Genomic DNA, 15,934 nt, shown 5'->3' with positions numbered 1-15,934 from the left:
CACCCTAAACCTATGCCCTCTAGTTCTGGACTCCCCCACCCCAGGGAAAAGACTTTGTCTATTTATCCTATCCATGCCCCTTATAATTTTGTAAACCTCTATAATGTCACCCCTCAGCCTCTGACACTCCAGGGAAAACAGCCCCAGCCTGATCACTATCCATGCCCCTTATAATTTTGTAAACCTCTATAATGTCACCCCTCAGCCTCTGACACTCCAGGGAAAACAGCCCCAGCCTGATCAGCCTCTCCCTGTATCTCAGATCCTCCAACCCTGGCAACATCCTTGTAAATCTTTTCTGAACCCTTTCAAGTTTCACAACATCTTTCCGATAGGAAGGAGACCAGAATTGCACGAAATATTCCAACAGTGGCCTAACCAATGTCCTGTACAGCCGCAACATGACCTCCCAACTCCTGTACTCAATACTCTGACCAATAAAGGAAAGTATACCAGACGCCGCCTTCACTATCCTACCTACCTGCGACCCCACTTTCAAGGAGCTGTGAACCTGCACTCCAAGGTGTCTTTGTTCAGCAACACTCCCTCGGGACCTTACCATTAAGTGTATAAACAAGTGGCTTTGGCAGTTGTTGTGTTAACTGGTGCCATGCAGTTTTTCGAAGGTGAAAATTTGGTGTATTCCAAATGCCATCCCTACAATCCTCTGAGTGGCATACGGTGTCCTTGGAGGCTCAATCAAATGAGATGTAAAACGAGCTGCTGAAGTGAAAAGTCAAAATTGCATCAGGGATGAAATACAAGCAGAGATCATTATTGTGATCTTTCCCTTTGAGATTAAGAAAATGCTATTGTAAATGGGTAATTTTAACTAATCATGAGGCCATCTGCTGACATTAATGGCAGGTTGGAATTTAAGTGGTTTCCAAATTGGCAGCAAAGCCAGCCAGCCAAATGCAAATTTTAAAAAGTTGATTACTTTTAAGATTCATAATCAGAGTACAGATCTTGACCTCCTTGAATAATTAGAGCTTCTTATGGTTTTAAATTAAACTGCAATATTGTATGAAATCCCATGGCAACAATCCAACAGGAAAAGCAGGTTAATGCATTGATGTAATTGATGCTTTGATTGAAATGCTGCAAGAGCGCTCCCTGCTGGTCTTTAAAAAACACTTTGGTCATGACAGCAAGAAGACATTTGTAAGATTGATTTGTACATGTGCGTTAATGTTGCTATTCAGTTCCAATGATAATGAGTGTTTTGTGTTAGTTCTATAATTTTCCACACTTTAATTTCCATAGGGCTTGAAATGTAATGGTACTGGGTTAATTAGAAATAACAGTGAAGACAATTACTAGGGTGTATGTTGCATGTTATGGAAGATTATATGGGATATATGGTACAAGAACTACCAACTTGACTCACCAGTCGCTCCACTCAGCCCTCCCCGACCACCCCCATTGTACATCATTGACATTGATCTCCATCACTCTCAATTCCCTTTTTAACTAATTTGATGTTGAGCCTCCCCTCAATTCCCCTCAATTCCTGCCAATAGCAGAGAGTCAGCAACAAAGCAATAGACACTTGCAGACACAAGGAGGACATTTTGCCCATATGAAGTGCTGGCTTCATATTAGTTTGATTGATTTCTCACCTCCCAGACCTGTTCCCTCCTTATAGCCCTATTCTCTTCTCCATTTTAAACAGGGCCTTTCGAAATGTAGAGGTCTCTGCCCAAATATTCCCTGTCCAATAACATTCCTTATTCTAAAGATCCTCTGCTCATTGAGTTTTTCTCACTGGAATGAGAAGCTGCCATTGTTATTTACTACTTTCCAAAAGATTCTCTTGTCTGTCTTTTTCCAACCAAAACTGACCAATTTCCTTTTATTTATCGCTTAACAAATCATAATTTCATTGAGAACTGGTCCTGTCTGCATCACAGTCTCAGAAGGCTTGCATGAAGCACCCTTTTCATTTTTTATCCAGGTGTGGATTGTCTTCCCAGAGAACATTTCACCTCTGGAACAGAGCGTGGTGGACTCTGATTGGTGAATTCCCACAGGTAAGACCTGGATCTATACCTGGCTAAAGGAGAGATTATCTACAGACTGGGCACCTTACATCAGGAGCAGAGTGATTGCATGTGATGTTTTTAACCTGAAGTAGGTCAGAGAAGAATTTCACAATTTTCTTTTTAATTAGAACTGGGTTTTCTCTGGGTTTTAATTTGTCTCCTTAAGAGTTGAATTGTGTAGGAGGAGTGTGGAGCATGCTGTGATGAGCAAGCGTCACACATGGATCAGTCAGAACACACTTTGCTGTTTACAAATTCATTTGTACATCCACGCCTCACAAAATGAAATGAGCCACATGCTCTTTCTCACTTATCAGTTATTACTGTAATTGTGAAGATTATTGAAGTGAAGCATATAATTATTTGCAAAGGGCCTATGCTCACCTAAGCTGATAAATCTATTAAACAATGTTAAAAAAGAATTGTTTAAAAAAACTCGACTATTTGGAATTTGTTATAACTGGCATTTTAGATGGATTTGTGCCTGCAATGGGCTTTCACTTTCAAACTCCTGACAACTTGGAGACCAAAATTGTTAATGTCTTGTTACATGTTGGAATGTCATTCATCACAGTCTGTCACGTTGCCTTTCAATGCTGCTATTTTTCTTGCCAGTTGGAAACTTGAAATGAAATGCATATCTTTAGTTTGATGTGTTAAGATTTGGTGAATCAGTGTTTGGCTCCCACGATAGCCTGTGTCTGTGGAAACTGTTTTGTAAGTCATCAGTCCATTGAACTTAAATGACAATTACAAATTCTGTTATTTCCTCTGCCTAATCTGGTTGGAAGAATAGTTTAATTGTGGCAGCAGCTTTATAGCTTGCAAGAGTTAAGCATAACTTTTAAAACAACATTTTAAAATATTGCCTATTCTGAACTACCAAAATTGCTTTAATTTGGGTCAGGCCATTGACGGCCTATTGATTAACAGTGGGAATAGCATCAGTAAGATAAAGGTGATAAATTATTTTCCTGAGTCTGGGCTTAGATACAAATCTTTGCAGTTTAAGAACTGTTTCATTTTCTGAATTGCTTTGTTGGTCTACAGAGTTTGCTTATTGGCACCAATCTAGAAAATCAGTTTCTCAATGGACAAAGTGAGCTCAATGTTTTGCAACCAGCTTATGTGTTAATCAGTTCTCTGTCCCCTGTCAGAGCACAGAACCTTTGCATCTATAAGTCATTATAAGAGAGGTGGTGGCCTAGTGATATTATTCCTGTTCCTAATTCACATGATATGGAATAACATTGTATGATTCCGTTGCTTAAGCTGTTCATAAAATATAAGCTTTAAATATTCTGTGTATCAATTATTAATAGATATACTATTAATTTATTAATACTATTGATGGTATTAATATATTGTCAATAGTGTAGTGGACTGCAGCGATTCAAGAAGGCAGCTCACCACCACCTTCTCAAGGGCAAAGAGGGATGGGCTGTCACTGCTGGCCCAGCCAGCAACACACAAGTTCAACACATTTATCTAAACTCCTCTTCTTCTTCAAAGGAACTTGTAGCCTTTTTAAAATAATTGAGCTGAAACCTACCTTGCAATAGCTAAGTATTTTACGAAATGTTTTCTCAAGGTTATGAGGGATATTTTAACTCCAATTGTATGAAGTAGTCAAAACCTGGCACAACAAAAACTATCTGATAGTTCATACAGTAACTGCTTTGTTTGATAGTAAACTGTTCCTCAAACTAACTCTGCTTTCTCTCCACAGATGTTGCCAGACCTGCTGACTTTCTCCAGTAGTTCTGATTTTGTTTCAAGTTTCCAGCATCTGCAGCACTTTATTTTAGTTTAGAGCTTTGTTTCCACTTAGGGTTTTATCAGTAATGCAAAATATATCAATAGCCTGATATTTTTGATTGTCTCCCTTAACTGAACCAAAGTAAATGAGCCAGTTTTTATCAAAAGCAAAGATTCCATCATCATTTGAAGTGTAAGTATTTTGTGGGGGTGGAATTTATCCCTGACTGTAGACCATAGCAAGGAAAATGGGCAGGAAGAATAGAAAAGCAACAGTTCTTTAAATGGAGGGAGATTGCAGATCTTTGAGGTACAAAGGAATCTGCGTGTCATGATACATGAATCATAGAAGTTATTACACTTTGGATGCTGGAGATTTGCGAAAAAACAGATATTACTGGAGAAACTCAGCAGGTCTGGCAGCATCTATGAGAAGAAAGCAGAGTTAATGTTCTGAGTCCAGTGACTCTTCATCACAACCAGAGGAATCACTGGACTACAGGACTAGAAATGTTAACTCTGCTTTCTTCCTACAGATGCTGCCAGACCTGCTGAATTTCTGCAGTAATTTCTCTTCTTTGTTGCAGCTCTCCAGCATTTGCAGCTCTTTATTTTATTTATACATTTGCTTGTATTGTGAGCGTAGATTTTCTTTACTTATGTGTTCACAGTTTGGAGGGAGACTTGAGCCCAGGTGTTTTAAACCTAAAAGCAACGAATATCTCTGAACCAAGGCTTATCAATATCTCTACAGCAAGTAAGATTAAATGACAAAATTCACATCTTTCTAATGAATAATTTTATTTTTGTTGTTGACAGGGCAACTCTAACCCATACTTTTCCATATACTTAAGTACAGATGTTCCTTCATAAGGCCATTCAGCCCTTCAAACCTGCACCACCGTTCAATATGATCATGGCTGACCATGCAATCTCAGTATCCCGTTCCCACTTTCTCTCGGTGCCCATTGATCCCTTTGGCCCAAGAGCCATGCCCAGATCCCTCTTGAATTTATCTAATGAATTGGCCCCAGCAGCTTTCTGTGGAAGAGAATTCCACCGGTTCACAACCCTGCTCCCTTGACACCTTTTTTGAAAAGCTGCACGGGATTGTGCTCCAGTGTGTTGGCTGAGATTTCCTCTCAATCAGTATCTTCAGCAAATTACCCGGCAATTTAATTCATTTCTTCATGTGGGAGCTTGCTGTGTGTAATTGTCACCTAAGCTCCCTGTATTGGAGCAGTGACTCCATTCAGTGCTTCATTGACCATAAAAGCACTTTGGCATAACCTACAGCGGTGGGACATAGTATAGAAATGCAAGTTTTTCTTTCTTTACAATAGTCTCATACATGACCATTCACTAATATATTTGTTATTCCTGAGGCTCCTATTATTGTTGCTTTTACTGAGAACATTTACATGGTCTCTCGCACACGGACACCCACACAGACGCACACCCACACACAAACACAGACACACACAGACATAGACAGAAACACACACAGACAGAGACACACACACAGACACAGACAAAGACAGACACACACACACACATAGACATGTGAAATGAATCAGTTTTGTGGTCATGTACTCAAATGAGTACAGTGAAAAGTTTATAAGTCACGACTTGCAACACCACCTGAAGTACAGTGGTATCTGGGTACAATCCGTAGCTACAGAACAGAGAAATGAAGAAAATACATGTTATATTACAGCTATACACCGTATAACCTTGGGTCAGAAAAGCAAGAAACAAAATTAAAAAAGCAAACATCGTAGTGTCTCTCCAAGGGTCCGCCACATGGTCTGACCACTGGCTGCCAACAGGTTCCATACTGGGCAGGTGGTCACTGACACCTCACCCCCCCCACCCCCCCCCCGCTGCAGTCACTCCGCTGCAGTCACTGACCCCCCCCCCCCCCGCTGCAGTCACTGACCCCCTCCCCGCTGCAGTCACTGACCCCACCCGGGTGTCTGAGGCCAAGTGAAGGGAGGAGAGAGGAAGGTAAAAAATAAAATGAAGAACAGAACAGGTGAAGCAGAGGGTTGCCAGCTTGAGCATCCTATTCTGCTGCCATCTTTCTGAATACTTACAGAGACACACAAATATAGTCTAGCTAATAAATGGTTCATCATTATTCCACATCCAAAAGCTTGACTGAATCCTATTCGTAACATTTCAAACAACAGACCCATGGTTATTTGTGAATCCGTTACTAAGAAAGAAAACTGACTCAAACAGCAGCTTCCCAAAGATTTAATGTGCCTGAAGAGAAAACTGATTCTGAAGCAATGCTACCAAACCTGGATTTAGGATGAAACATACAATTTTCTGTTTGTGATCTGATCTTAGTAACACACTCATGACAGGTTCCACCTTAATCTATCTGTCTCTATCCGTACCTGGAAAAGCACAACAAATGGCACTCTCGTTAGTCTTGCATTAATAACTGGTAAAACCATAGAACTGTAGGAGGTTAACTAGTGTAAGGATGTGATGAGAAAAACAGCCTATGAAAATATAACCTGACATCTAATGGGATTTTGCAGTGACATAGATCATCTAAACATTTTCATAAAACCCTGCATCAAACCCCATCAAAAACTTCCAATCGACTAAAAGCAATTACAGTCAGGACAGTATCAGAGAGTAGTTTTAAAAAATCCAAAAAAAACCTCTCATGGAAATTGAATTTCCTGAATATTTTTTGTAAATGGAAATTTCCTGAAAGGGTGATGGAATCCTAGCTGTCAAAAGTGAAGAGATATTTACTTTAAAAAGAATAACGTACACAGCTATGTAGACAATTTGTCATAACCATGCTTGTTATTAACAATCCTTGGAAATCTAAGATGTGGAGATACCAGAGTTGGACTGGGGTGGACAAAGTCAAAAGTTACACAACACCAGGTTATAGTCCAAAAAGTTTATTTGAAATCATAAGCTTTCAGAGCACTGACTTCATCTGATGAAGGAACATTAGACTCCCTTTGAGGAAAAAGCTACCAACCAGGAAGACAGCAAAGGGACCGTGCCTGTGCTGAAGAGGAGATTGGAAGCTTCCAAGACTATTCTGAGCTGAATATTAATGATTTTCTTGGATATGTCGATATTATTAAAAAGGTGACGGTGTTGGTTGATTTGAAAAGCATTAAGGTCGACAAATCTCAAAGATCTGATGGGATCTATCTCAGATTGCTGAGGAAGACGAGGGAGAAAATTGCTGGAGCCTTGCATGAAATCTTTGCATCCTCTTTCATCACAGGAGAGGTCCCAGACCATCTGGAGAATGGGCAAAGTTGTTCCTTTGTTTAAGAAAGGCAACAAGGATAATCCAGGAAATTACAGTCTGGAGAGTCTTACATCAGCAGTAGTGAAATTATTAGAGAAGATTCTTAGGGACAGAATTTACTCACACTGGGGGGATAAAATGGACTTATTAGTGATAGGCAGCATGAGTTTGTATGGGGATGATTGTGTCTCAAACTTGATTGAGGTTTTTGAGGAAGTGACAAAGATGATTGATGAGGACAGGGCAGTGGATGTGGCCTACATGAACTTTAGCAAAGACCCTCATGGTGGGCTGATACAAAAGCTAAAGTCATTGTATAGATCTTCCCATGCAAATGCAAGCTGATGCATTTTGGAAGAACAATCGCAGGAGGGAAACATACAGTAAATGGCAGAACTCATAGAACTACTAAAGACAGAGGGACCCAGGCATGTAGGTCCACGTCTCCCTGAAACTGTCAACACAAGTGGATAAGATGGTTAAGACGCTTATGGCATGCTTGCCTTTATTGGTTTGAGCATAGAATATAAAACTTGGCAAGCCAATTTGCAACTATATAGACTTTACTTAAGCCACATTTTGAATTCAGAATACAGAAATGGTTGACCAGGATGTTGCCTGGTTTGGAGGGTATTAACTATGAAGACAGATTGGACAAATTTAATTTGTTTTCATTTGAATGTCAAAGGATAATGGATGACCTGGTAGATGTTTACAGAATCAAGGGAGGCATCGAGTTTTTTCCAGTGAAAATTACTCTGGGACATAGATTTAAGATGAAAGGAGAAAGTTTAAAGGAGATGGGAGAGGCAAGTTTTTTTACACAGAGGGTGGTAAGTGACTGGAAGGTGTTGTCAGAAAATGTGGTAGAAGCAGATACAATAGTAACGTTTAAGAGGAATCTTGACAGATGCATGGAGAGGCTGGAATAGAGGGATATGGGCTGAACAGAGGCAAAAGATTTTTAATTTAGAAAGAACACATGTTGGCACAAGCTTAAGGGTATAGATTTTCGCGCTGTTGGGAATGATCAGCTTTTAGACCCATTATTTATTTCTGCATTACTTTTCTTTTAAAACTAATTTCCTTCAATTCCTCCTCTCAAAAGATCCTTACTTCCTGACCATTCTGTCATAAGACCATAAAGTAGAGGATTTGAAACAAGATAAATGAGCTTGTAGTACAGATTGAAATTAGCAGATACAATGTTGTAGATACGATAGAGACGTGACTGCAAGAGGACCAACGCTGGGAAATAAATATCCCACGATACACATCCTACTGAAAACACAGGGAGATGGGCAGAGGAGGTGGAGGTGCTTTGTTAATAAGAAATGAAATTAAATTGATAGCAAGAAGTGATATAGAGTCAGAAGTTGGAGAATCTGTGTGGATGGAGTTGCGAAACATGAAGGATAAAAGACCCTGATGGAAGTGGTGTACAGACCTCCGAGCAGTAGTCAGAAAGGAATGAATCCAGAGATAGCATGTAAGAAAGGCATTATCACAATATGAGGTGAGTGCAGTGGCCATCACGAAGAAGAAGGTGCTGGGGAAGCTGAAAGGTTTGAAAATGGATAATTCACCTGGAAGAGATAGACTACACCTCAGAATTCTGAAGCAGATAGCTAAGGAGATTGTAGAGGCATTGGTGGTGATCTTCCAGGTATCACTAGAGTCAGGAAGGGGCCTAGAGGACTTGGAAATGACTAATAAAAAACATGTGAGGCAGAAGACAGGAAACTATACGGCAATTAGCCTGATCTCAGTCTTGGTAAGCATTTGGATTCTTATTATTAAGGCTGAGATTGCAGAGTATTTAGAAGTGCCAAGTAAAATAAAGCTGAGTCAGCACAGCTTTGCCCAGGATAGGTCATGCCTGACAAATCTCTTAATTTTTGAAGAGATAACGAGCAAGTTTGGCACAGAAGAGGGTGGCCATGATTGATTTGGATTTCCAGAAGGCCTGTGACAAAGTGCTGCTGAGGAGATCACTAAATAATGTGAGAGCCCATGGTGATAGGAGCAAGGTACTAACATGGATAGAGGATTGGCTTACTCACAAAAGGTACAGAGTAGGGAGAAAGGTATCTTTTTCAGGATGACAGCCGGTAACTAGTGGAGTTCTGCAGGGGTCAGTGTTGGACTGTAACTACTCATGTTATACATTAATGATCTGGACAGAAGAACTAAGGGCATTAATTCTAAGTATGCAGATGACACAAAGATAGTTAGAGGGACAGATAGTGTTGAGGAAGTGGGGAAGCTGCAGAAGAATTTAGACAGGATAGGCAAGTGGGCAAAGAAAGGGCTGATGGAATACAATGTGGAAAAGTGTGAGGTTATGCGCTTTCAGAGGAAGAATAAAGGCATAGATTATTTCTAAATTGGGTAAAGACTTCAGACATCTGAAGCACAAAGGGACTTGGGAGTTCTGGTTCAGGATTCTCTTAAGGTTAACATGCAGGTTCGGTTGGCAGTTAGGAAGGCAAATGCAATGTTCGTATTCACTTCAAGATGGTGAAAATACAAAAGCAGAGATGAGCTGCAGAGGCTGTAAAATGCTCTCTTGAAACCACATTTGGAATATTCTGGGTCCTATATCTAAGGATGGATGTGCTGGCTTTGGGAAGGGTTCAGAGGCGACTTACAAGAATGTAAGGTTTGTGAAGGTTTGTAGCTCAGGTTTAGGTTTAGGGTGTAGGTTTGCTCGCTGAGCTGTAGGTTTTATATCCAGACGTTTCATTACCTGGCTAGGTAACATCATCAGTGGCGACCTCCAAGTGAAGCGAAGCTGTTGTCTCCTGCTTCCTATTTATATGTTTGTCCTGGATGGGGTTCCTGGAGTTTGTGGTGATGTCATTTCCTGTTCGTTTTCTGAGGGGTTGATAGATGGTATCTAGATCTATGTGTTTGTTTATGGCATTGTGGTTGGAGTGCCAGGCCTTTAGGAATTCTCTGGCATGTCTTTGCTTAGTCTGTCCCAGGATAGATGTGCTGTCCCAGTCGAAATGGTGGTTTTTTTCATCCGTGTGTAGGGCTACGAGGGAGAGAGGCACCCCATCCAGGACAAACATATAAATAGGAAGCAGGAGACAACAGCTTTGCTTCACTTGGAGCAACCTACAGCTCAGCGAGCAAACCTACACCGTAAACTTACAAGAATGATCCTGGGATGAAGGTTTTGTCATATGAGGAGTCATTGAGGACTCTGGTCTGTATTCGATGGGGTTTCGAAGGCTGAGGGGTGGTTCTGATTGAAACTTACACTCTATCTGGGTCTCTCAGTATTCTGTATGTGGAGGACATGTTTCCACTTGTAGGAGAAATTATGGCTCTATTTTTCCACTCGCCATTGATCTCTTGGTCCTCTTTTCCTTGATTTTAAGCTATTCCCAGGAACACTGCAAGTTCCCCTCCAAGCCATTCACCATCCTGACTTTGAAATATATCGCCATTCCTTCACTTACACTTGGTCAAAATCCTGGAATTCCCTCCCTAAGGGCATTGTGGGTCAACCCACAGTAGATGAATGGCAGTGGTTCAAGAAGGCAGCTCACCCTCACCCGCACATGTCTCAGTGGTTAGCACTGCTGCCTCACAGCCCCAGGGGCCCACTTTTGATTCCAGCATCGGGCGACTGTCTGTGTGGAGTTTACACATTCTCCGTGTCTGCATAGGTTTGCTCTGGTTTCCTCTCACAGTCCAAAGATGTGCAGGTTAGGTGAATTGACCATGCTAAATTGCCCATAGTGTTAGGTGCATTAGTCAGAGGGAAATGGGTCTTTGAAGGGTTGGTGTGGACTGGTTGGGCCGAAGGGCCGGTTTCTGCACTGTAGGGAATCTAATCTAATCTTCTCAAGAGCAACTAGAGACGGGCAATAAGTGCTGGTCCTCTTTTCCATGAGTGAATTTTAAAAAACATGGATAGGGACCTGATGATGAAGAGTACTAGAAATTTAGGAAGCACTAATAGCGAGAAAAGGATGGAGGTGTGGCTCTGTTAGTTAATGATATTAATTCAATACAAAGGAATGACCTAACTTCAGGAAACCAGGCTGCAGGAATGGTTTGGGTACAGATGAGAAATGGTGAAAGTAAAATGTCAATATGGGAGAGGTGCCTAATGCCCCCAAGCAGGATGTACACAGGAAAGTGGAGCATAAAAAAATAATAAACAATGAGAGCTTGTCAAAAAGGCACAATTATAATCATGGGAGATTTTAATTTATTTATCAACTGGAAAAGTCAATTGGGCAAAGATAGTCTGAATGAGTTAATTGAATGTTCTGAAGCTGACCAGAGAGGAAGTTATCCCAGGCTTGCTATTGTGAAATGAAATAGGATTAATTCATGATCACAGTGTCATGAAGATTTCAAGAGAGTTAAAAGCTACCAGTAACAGCACCAAGAGTTCTCAATAAGACACAATGTAACATGTGCTCCAGCTACTGGGGTAGCTGGTTGCCTGGAAATGACAAAAAAAATTTGAATTAGGCCAATCAGTTTAAATTATACCCCCCAAAAAACAAATTCCAATCAAATTTGAATTGAGTATATTGACAATCTTAAAAGGCAGTGAGTGCTCTGAGGTATAAGACCGGGGAAAATTGAACAGTTGAGAGGAGAACTGCCAAGCGCCAGCATGTAAACGGGCTGCCTGAAAAATAGCTCTCTTAAAAGGTACCTTTTCGATCAGTGAACTCTGATGCAGAAGTTCCTAAGAAGAAGAAAAGAAGAACAGGAAGCTCCAAATAGAAGAACTGAAAGCTGCCTGGTTTTGAGATAAGTTTTGTTTTGTAAATCTTAATTGGGAGTTATATCGGACTAGTATTATAGAATGAAAGGTAAAAGATAGGTTAGAGTAAGGACTTGTACATAGTTGTTAGTTAATTATTCTCTGTTATACTTTAACAAATAAAGTTGTTAATTTTTACTTTAAATAGTTCTTGGCCTCTAGAATCTTTACAGAATATTGCATGGGACAAATCTTTTCTGTGTTGCTGGTTTTAAATTAAGTAGGAGGGTTTATCCTGTGTCGCAATAATTGTGAAGATATATCAGACAGCAAAACCATAAAATGATTGAATTTTACTTACAGCTTGAGGGAGAGAAGAATGTGCATGAGACTATTTTTAAAAATATTTTAAAATATTTAATTAATGTGCATTAGAGAAGAGCTGGCCGAAGTGAATTAGCAAAATGTGATTAAAGGATAGATCAATGGAGATATGGTGGCAAGTATTTAAAGGGATATTTCAAAATATACAGAATAAATGCATTCAAAAGAACAAGAAATATTCCAAGGAATGGGACCCATCGTCAATGTTTCATGTGAAAGATTCAGGATGGCATCAAACTTCCAGAAAAAGCATATAATTGTGCAAAGACAGTGACAAGTCAGAAAGTTGGACAGAATATAGAAAAAAGTAAAAAAATGTCCAAAAGAATTACTGAAGAGAGATCAATTTGTGTATGAGTAGAAGCCAGTCAGGAATCTACAAAAAGATAATAAGAGCTTCTCTAAATATTTTTAAAAGTAATGTGTTTCTTGTGAAATTGAGCATTGATCCAGCAGAAAATGATTCTGGGAAATAATAAGGCAAGAGAAGTATATGGTAGATGAATTGAACAGGAATTTTGCATCGATCTACACTGTAGAAGATATAAGCACCATCCCAGAAGCAGTGATAAAACAGAAGACGGAAGGAAAAGAGGAACGCGGGAAACTTCCAATCACCAGGAAAGTGGTGCTGAGCCAGTTGTTGGATCTGGGGCTGATAAGTACCTGGATCCTGATGGACCTCATCCAATGGTCTAAAATGAAGTGGCTACTGAGAAAATTGATATATTGTTTCAATTTTCCAACAATATCTTGATTCAGAGAACTTTGCACTACATTGTGAGATACTGAGTGCAACTTCTTTATTCAAAGAGGGAAGGAAGCAGAAACCAGGAAACTACAAGCCTCTTAGCTTTGAGTCATAGAGTCATAGAGATGTACAACACGGAAACAGACCCTTCGGTCCAACCCGTCCATGGCGACCAGATATCCCAACCCAATCGAGTCCCACCTGCCAGCACCCGGCCCATATCCCTCTAAATCCTTCCTATTCATATAGCCATCCAGATGCCTCTTCAATGTTGCAATTGTACCAGCCTCCACCACTTCCTCTGGCAACTCATTCCATACACGTACCACCGTCTGTGTGAAAAAGCTGCGCCTTAGGTCTCTTTTATATCTTTCCCCTCTCACCCTAAACCTATGCCCTCTAGTCTGGACTTCCCCCATCCCAGGGAAAATACTTTGTCTGTTTATCCTATCTATGCCCCTCATGATTTTCTAAACCTCTATGAGGTCACATCTCAGCCTTTGGCGAACCAGGGAAAACAGCCCCAGCCTGTTCAGCCTCTCCCTCTAGCTCAAATCCTCCAACCCAGGCAACATCCTTTTAAATCTTTTGTGAACTCTTTCAAGTTTCACAACATCAAGAGTGAAAATGTTAAAAGTTATTATTAAAGTCAGAGCTGGGCACTAAGATAACTTCAAAATAATCAGACAGAGTGAATGTAGTTTTGTGAAAAGGAGTTCATTTTTAACCAGTCTATTGGAGTTATTTGAGAGTGTAACATGTACTGTAGATAAAGGGAAAACCAATGGAGGTACTGTACTTAGATTTTGAGAAGACATTTGATAAAGTGCCACACCAAAGGTTATTATAGAGAATAAAAACTCTTGGGTATGGAAGGAAGATTGGCTGGTGAACAGGAAGTAAATAAATAGGTCATTGTCAGGTTGGTAAGATGTAACAAGTGGTGTGCCACAGGAACTGGTGCTGGGACCTCAACTGTTTACAATTTACAGAAATAACTTGGTTTAAGATACAGAAGAAATATTTTCCAAATTTAATGTTGACATAATGATACGTAGAGGAGTAGTTTGTGAAGCAGACATAAGGAAATCTCATGCATGGATCATGGAAAGTTGGTATGCAGGTACAGCATGTAATTAGGAGAGCTAATAGAATTTTATCTCTGACTGTCAAGGGAATTGAATGCAGGACTGGGAGCTTATTTACTTTTTTGTGGGATATAGGTCCATCCCTAATTGCCCAAAGGGCAGTTAAGAGTCAAACAAAATTGCTGTGGGTCTGGAGTCACATAAAGTTCAGCGGTTACCGTCCCTGAAGGGCATTTTTGAACCAAATTGGTTTTTCCCCAAACAAATAGATTCATGGTCATCATTCAGATCTTAATTCCAGATTTTAAATTGGAATCCAAATTTCACAATCTGCTATGAGGATTTGAACCCAGGCCCCAGAATGTTACCTGAGTAAAATACTACTAGGCCATTCCATATATATATGGTTCAATTATACATGACTTCTACTAGGCCATTCCATATATATATGGTTCAATTATACATACTTGGGGGGGGTTTAAACTAACTCTGCAGGGGCATGGGAACCCAGATTGTAGCTTCAGGGTGCAGGGCCTGGAGTGTAGGGAGGTTAGGAACATGGCATCAATTTCAAAGGAGGGTGCCTGTAAACAGGAAAGTGGCTTGAAGTGTGTATACTTCAATACAAGAAGTATACGAAATAAGGTAGGTGAACTTGCAGCGTGGGTTGGTACCTGGGACTTCGATGTTGTGGCTATTACGGAGACATGGCTAGAACAGGGACAGGATTGGCATTTGCAGGTTCCAGGATTTAAATGTTTGAGTAGGGGCAGAGGGGGGGGTAAAAGAGGGGGAGGTGTGGCATTGCTTGTCAAAGATAATATTACAGTGGTGGAAAGGACGATGGATGAGGACTTGCCATCTGAGGTAGTCTGGGCTGAGGTTAGGAATAGGAAAGGTGAGCTCACCCTGTTAGGAGTTTTTTTACAGGCCTCCTAATAGTCCTAGAAACGTAGAAGAAAGGATTGCGAGGATGATTCAAGAGAAGAGGGAAAGTAATAGGGTGGTTGTTATGGGGACTTTAACTTTCCTGATATTGATTGGGAAAGCTATAGCTCAAGTTCGTTAGATGGGACAGTGTTTGTTCAATGTGTGCAGGAGAGTTTCCTGACACAATATGTAGACAGGCCAACAAGAGGTGACGCCATACTGGATTTGGTTCTGGGTAACGAACCAGGCCAGGTGTTAGAATTAGAGATAGGTGAGCACTTTGGGGACAGTGACCACAATTCAGTGACTTTTACTCTAGTGATGGAGAGGGATAAGTGTGCACTACAGGGCAAGAGTTATAGATGGGGGCAGGGAAATTATGATGCTGGGAGGCATGACTGAGGATGTGTGGCCTGGAAAAGTAAGCTTCAAGACAAGGGCGTAACTGATATGTGGAGCTTGTTCAAGGAGCAACTATTGAGTGTCCTTGATAAGTATGTACCCGTCAGGCAGGGAGGAAAGGGTCGTGTGAGGGAGCCGTGGTTTAATAAGGAATTGGAATCCCTTGTAAAATGGAAGAGGGCGGCCTATCTCAAGATGAGACGTGAAGGTACAATTGGGGCGATTGAGAGTTATAGGGTACCCAGGAAGGACCTGAAGAGAGAGCTAAAAGCAGAAAGGAGGGGACATGAAAGGTCCTTAGTCGGTACGATTAGGGAAAACCCTAATGCTTTCTCTTGGTATGTTAGGAATAAAAGAATGACTAGGATAGGAATAGGTCCAGTCAAGGATAGTAGGGGGAAGTTGCGTGTGGAGGCGGAAGAGATTGGGGAGACACTGAATGAATACTTTTCTTCAGTATTCACTCAGGAACAGGGCACTGTTGTCGATGAGAATACTGAGGCACAAATAAGTAGAATGGATGGCTTTGAGGTATGTACAGAA

General features: G+C 40.7%; 1 protein-coding gene across 2 annotated transcripts in view; it reads left to right on the top strand.

Moving 5' to 3' along the window:
* The window catches only part of LOC122540482 (trypsin-like), a 79,812-nt gene that overhangs the window by 19,498 nt on the left and 44,380 nt on the right, over nt 1-15,934 (top strand). The window contains exon 2 of one of the 2 annotated variants that reach the window (XM_043676354.1): nt 1,958-2,033. The exons of the other annotated variant lie outside the window; for it this stretch is intronic. The gene's annotated coding sequence lies outside the window, so the exon portion shown is untranslated. The remainder of the gene's footprint in view (nt 1-1,957; nt 2,034-15,934) is intronic. 2 annotated transcript variants of the gene reach the window in all.

This window comes from Chiloscyllium plagiosum, chromosome 34, assembly GCF_004010195.1.
Source record: "Chiloscyllium plagiosum isolate BGI_BamShark_2017 chromosome 34, ASM401019v2, whole genome shotgun sequence".
NCBI lineage: Eukaryota > Metazoa > Chordata > Chondrichthyes > Orectolobiformes > Hemiscylliidae > Chiloscyllium > Chiloscyllium plagiosum.
This window is presented reverse-complemented; position numbering and strand designations above follow the sequence as displayed.